The 5,760-nt window shown below is 34.7% G+C and overlaps 1 pseudogene; it reads right to left on the reverse strand.

The window, feature by feature from the left end:
- Positions 1-972: 972 nt before the first annotated feature.
- LOC107152470 lies at positions 973-2,822 on the reverse strand (annotated as a pseudogene).
- Positions 2,823-5,760: the final 2,938 nt, after the last annotated feature.

Consider the following 5,760-nt stretch of genomic DNA (forward strand, 5'->3'; position numbering starts at 1 on the left):
AGAAATAATATGCCACACAAGGGAAGAAGAACTACTCAATGTTGATAATAGCAGTAAATAAAATTAAAAATGTTTCAGAATGCAGTGTCACACACATGTAATCCCAGTGGCTGGAGAGGTTGAGGCAGGAGGATCATGAGTTCAAACTCAGCCTCATCAAAAGTGAAGCACTAAGTAACTCAGTAAGACCCTGTCTCTAAATAAAATTTACAAAATAGGGATGAGGATGTGGCTCAGTGGTCGAGTTCTCCTGAGTTCAATCCCCAGTACCCAATAAAAAAATAAAATGATATTTTGACACATTAAATTGAAATATCTACAAGTTTTGAACCATGTGATTTTTTTCTTTTAGTATTAAAAATAGTTTTTATTAACTGAAGCTGATCAATTTTCTTAGAAGGGACACAGAGCATACAGTGTATTCTTTAAAACATAAAATTTACAAGCTAAAATAGAAGAGTTTTAGTCTTTAATATAAAAAAAATGTTCATATGAAACTTGGTTTTCCAGCAAGCTTTTGTTTGAGTTATGGACCCAGACAAGATGGGGCTCTGCTGTCTTAAGACAGATGGACCTCACCTGTCAGCCACCAAGGTGACATTTCCCTTAAAAACATTTTATATCATATCATCTCATGTCTGTTAACACAGCAAAGCCCAACGTTAAAATTGTATGAGAAGAGAAAATTATCCCTCAAATATCTGCAGCTGACTCTGATGCCCATGGTTTAGGAAATCAAGTGGTAAGTTGGCATCTACATGCAGGCACTCACCTAATCCCCCATGTGAAGAGTCTCCAGTGCCCAGCTGCAGTCTGTACCTTTACAGAGGCCTTTTTCCTTCTTAGCACAATTGCAAATATGTGTACATAAAATAAGGCCTCACTGCTTACAAATGGAAATATTTATTAGACATAAAAATGGTTAACTGAAAACAACAGATGTTTAAAAAAAATAAACTTTTAGCTTCTGCTCTGCTTTGGTGTTAAATGCGACCTGTAAAGGATCACAGTCCTCTCTTGTTCTAAGGTGAAGTCACATTGATGTCTGCTTTCTGCCCTCCATATAGATGAGAAATCTGGCGCCAAGATAACAATGAATACTCAAGTTGACTTTGTATTTTTTAATGACTGACAAAGGTATTCTTTTGATCTGACTCAAAGTTCTAAGTTACTTCAGGAACTGCTGTTGTGCTCAGATCCAGATCAGTGACCATCTGCTGAGATTCTGCCAGCAACCACTAAAGCTTATTTGTGGGTGAGAAGTCTTCCTTTTTGCTGGAAAATGCTGCATCTTTGTTGATTAACAAACCCTTGGAGAAATTATTTTTATCAGGAGGGGCCTCTGTCTCATCCTTTCTTAGGACAGACTTTGGAGAACTCAAACAGTGGGAATGCTGGATGGAGATTAGCTTACTTGTTGAGGAGTTATATTTTGTTGCACTGACACTTCCTGAACAAGTGCACACAGATTTATGGTGAGTAATTCTTAGCATTTTAGAAGGATTGAAAATACTCATACATTCCATATCAGACATGTGACCTGGGGCTTCGATTATGAAGTTACTCGAGTAGCAGCACTTGGATTCACAAGAGTCTCTGTCACTCTGACATCCTTCATTCCTGGGGCCACATGAAATCTCAAAACTTTCCATCAGGTCATGACAGTCCCCATTCATCTTTTCAGGTGGCTTTGAATCAGTTGAATCAGTTGGCCAGGCCTAGGTAAACATTGACATCATGCCACTGCTTTACATCAGGTAAAGATGTGGAAGTGTCCGAGAGCTGCTTCTCTTCATTCTGAAACCTAATTCCACCACCTTTTGGTGATGTTTCTTGGATCTTGCACATTGTGATTTTGTTTGGTTTTTTTTTTTTTTGGTGCACTCTGGATTTTTCCACCCAGAGACCAAGACTTTTATTTCTCCATTAAGTATTTGTAAATAAAGATGAGAAAACAATTATACATTTTCCCAATTCAGTATTAATCTGTAGTTTCTTCCCTTTGCATACCTCACAAGAAATCTTGTCTGGCCTATTTTGCTGAGCCAATGTGGTCTCAGATTTTGGGTCCTTAACCAGTGACTTCTGATTTTTCTCCCTCTTAGCATCAACTTTTAGGTGGTTATTGTCAAGGTCTGATAAACATATGTCTCTACTGGATGACAGGGCCTTCAATTCCTCAATCTTTGAAGTATATATTTGTATTAATTACTGAGAATTTTCCACATTGAAACTAAAAAACTGCAGATCACTCTGTTGTTTTACATAAATCTGTCTCAAATTATGCAGTTCTGAATTTGTACATTCTTGTTTTGACTTGGCAATATCCAAGTAACTCATCTTTCCTTGTTTCTCTCTCTACTCATGGTCTTCAGAGAGAAGGGAAGAATGTGCTGCCTTTTGAGCCATTTTCTGAAGCTGCAGTTGAGTCTTCTGAAAGACCGTTTGACATTCAGTTTGATTGAACTCAAAGACTTTTACCTTCTTCATGAGTGATTGATTATTTCAGTTCTTTTATATAGTTCTAATTTGCTGCAATGTTCCTCCAAAGTCAAAACTTTCTGCAAATCCTCTTCCCTTGAAAGAAGTTTTCTTTGATGTATAGCAAAGATATCATTGAGTTCTTTATCTTGATCTTTTAATTCTCCAATGAGCACCTGTAGCTCCTTTCGTTATTTCTCAAGAGTGGAATGCTCAAATTCTGACCGAATGTTCTGCCACCAGGCTAAGAAGGTTGCCAAATGGATCATAGGTGTCACCTCAGCCTGCAGAGAGAATTGGTGCGATGAGTCACCTGAGAAAGGCCATAGGTGCGCCTGGCCAGAGAGGTGGGGGGTGACTTGGCCCGCCCCGGCAAGCTTGGCCAAACTTCCCCACCCCATGTGATATTTTTAAAAAGGATTTTATTATACTATAATTCTAAGAACCTTATTATTTTCCATTTTATTTAAATATAGATTCGAATAGTACAAAATATTTCCTCCTATTTATCTTTCTGAATATTGAGGCTATCTCAGCACTGAAATACTTTCTGCCAGAATATCTTTGTGGTAAGCTACACTGTAATTGAAATAACAAATGTATCAGCATGTAATAGTGTATTTCCATTTTTCCATGTAGAATGCTCCTTAACTGAACACAAAAACGTACAATAAAAATGAACTAGGATGCCTAAGTAATTTTATATTATAAAATTATTATGTACGTATTTGGGACCTGATCTTATGACAGAATCTGGAGATTTAAGAAAGAACAATATAGACATTGTATCTATTATAATGGAAATTACATTTCAGTGGAAAACAGACCTTGGCTAAATAGTTTCACAACATTTTTTGAATATTTATGATAAGTGGATCAAATGAAAGAGATTAGGAACAATGAGAATACATAATTTGGGAGCATAACCTATGCGGAACAAAATTTTCATTGATAACTGTAACCAGATATTCCTGTGAGATCTTTGAATTACATTTTTCTATTTGTTGCACAGGTTCTTGGAGATCTTAAGTCATTCGTTGAAAAAAAAAATAAAATAATTAGCATAATGATTAATGGTTAGTTAAGATTACACCAATTTTTTTCTCTCCAGTTTATGACAATTTCATCAAATAAAAAGAAGGATGATATACTAGTTTTATTCTCCCAATAATGAAGATATTTCATGGATGCTATAGAGCAGCTATAGCCTATTTATTATCATAACCTTTTGCTTAATGTACATTCACTTTAATAGAAAATAAAATGCTTATTAAATATAACAAAAACAACTTGTAAGTTTTTCTCATCTTTATAGTACAATGAATAAATTGATTTATTGTAAAGAGAAATATTGAGGACTGAATACTAAAATAAGGCTTCACAGTATAAAGATGTAATAAATACATTACTTTTATGTTCAGTAGGGACACTGAGCTGGTTAGTAGGAATGGGACTGAGGACCAGCTAAATGACAGGTGTAATACTTAATAAATTTTTGTATTTGTATTTGATATAAAACAGTTGAAATAAGTAATAGTCTGTGTGAATACATAAAATCATCTCCCATCATTTGTAGGACCAAGACATTAAAACTGAAAAACATAGACAGCATGAAGACATTCCATTTTAAACAAGAATTGTCAAATGAAGGATGATTGTGGATAAAGATAAAGTGCATCACTTCTAGACTTTGAAAATTGTTGGATCATGATTGATTTTTTTCTGTATCCAATAAGAATACATTGTTATTATGCTCATTATATTTGAGTTATAGAGAGAAAGGCATTATCAAGCTTATAACTTACTTTTCTTATCAATGGTGAATGTAATGTTAATTAACATGATTGAACAAAAGCCTCAGACCAGTAGTCCCCAGGAAAGAGGTGACATTAAGTGACAACTAATGGGACAATCTAGGAATGCACTGACTGGCAATGTCTCCCTAATGAAGTTATAGACATCACTTCAAAATAAGTGGCATGTGTGTTTAACATTTCTTTCTCTTTTTCATCTAATTGTTTTATATGAGATAAACTTCTTGATTGTCAAGTCTAGAGGGTAAAGTTAATATGAATGCTATTTTGCATACTTAATCTACTTCAAAATACATAACATAAGTTTAAATTGTCAATTTTACACCAAAAATTTCTTCTGCTCATGAGTCACTGCAATGGTTAATCTGGATAGTCAATTTGATTGGACTCAGACATGCCTAGGATTAAGACTCTGGTTCTGTCAATGGGAGTGTTTCCAGAGATGATTTGTATGTGGAACAGGAAAGGGAAGGGCACTCCCTCAATGTGAATGACACTATCCAATAGGCTGGGGAAACAGATCAAACAAAAGGAGAAAGCCATGTGGATGCAAGCTCCATTCTTCTTGAGTGGGTGTGTCTATTGCCTCTACCATGTCCCAGAAACATAGGATCTCAGCTCCTTCACTCTTCTAATGTGTACTCTGGTGAGAAATTCTTCAGGGAGTTTCCATGTCTTCAATCTCTTACTATAACTGCTTCATTGGTCCTGAGACTCCAGCTTGTAGGATTAATCACCACCTCTTCCCCAGCTTAAAGATAACTATTGTAGGTCTTAACATGTCTAACTTGAAGAAAATTTTAAATGCACATGGGAAAATGATATATTCTGCTTGTCAGGTGTAGTATGGTATATGATTTTTTAGAACTAATTATTAATAATGTTTCTGAATATTCTTTGAATTATGAATCTTCTGTTTATTTTAATATTTCAAAGTGAAGTATTATATAATCTCTTACTATTATGGGAGAGCTCTCCATTTAGATTTTCAAACTCATCAAAGTTTAATTTGCATATATTTTAACTGATATTTTGTACATATGTGCTTATGCTAGATATTGGTTTTGGTGATTTGTAACAGTTATCATTATATAATATCCTACTAGATTCCTTGTAACAATTTTTACTTGAAGATAACTTTGCCAAATATTAATACAGCCACTTATATTCTAGGTTTTTTTAAATCTCTTTTTCATGGAATTTCTTTTTTCACCCATTTACTTTCAATCTGTGTGCATCTTTAGATTTCTAGTGATTTTGTTGTGCTCAACACAGATGGGTTCTGTTATTATAAATATATTCTACCAATCTAACTTTTTAAAAAATTTTGAAGTTTAATCAATTTAGATTTAAAATAATGATTGAGATGTACAGTCAGGAGTACTGGTGTTTGCTGCTACTGATGCGGTTGGTGATTGTTGGGTCTGGAGTGTGGAGGTTCTCTTCAGCCTCCTGATTGGTCACC

Source organism: Marmota marmota, unplaced genomic scaffold, assembly GCF_001458135.2.
Source record: "Marmota marmota marmota unplaced genomic scaffold, marMar, whole genome shotgun sequence".
NCBI classification, from domain to species: domain Eukaryota; kingdom Metazoa; phylum Chordata; class Mammalia; order Rodentia; family Sciuridae; genus Marmota; species Marmota marmota.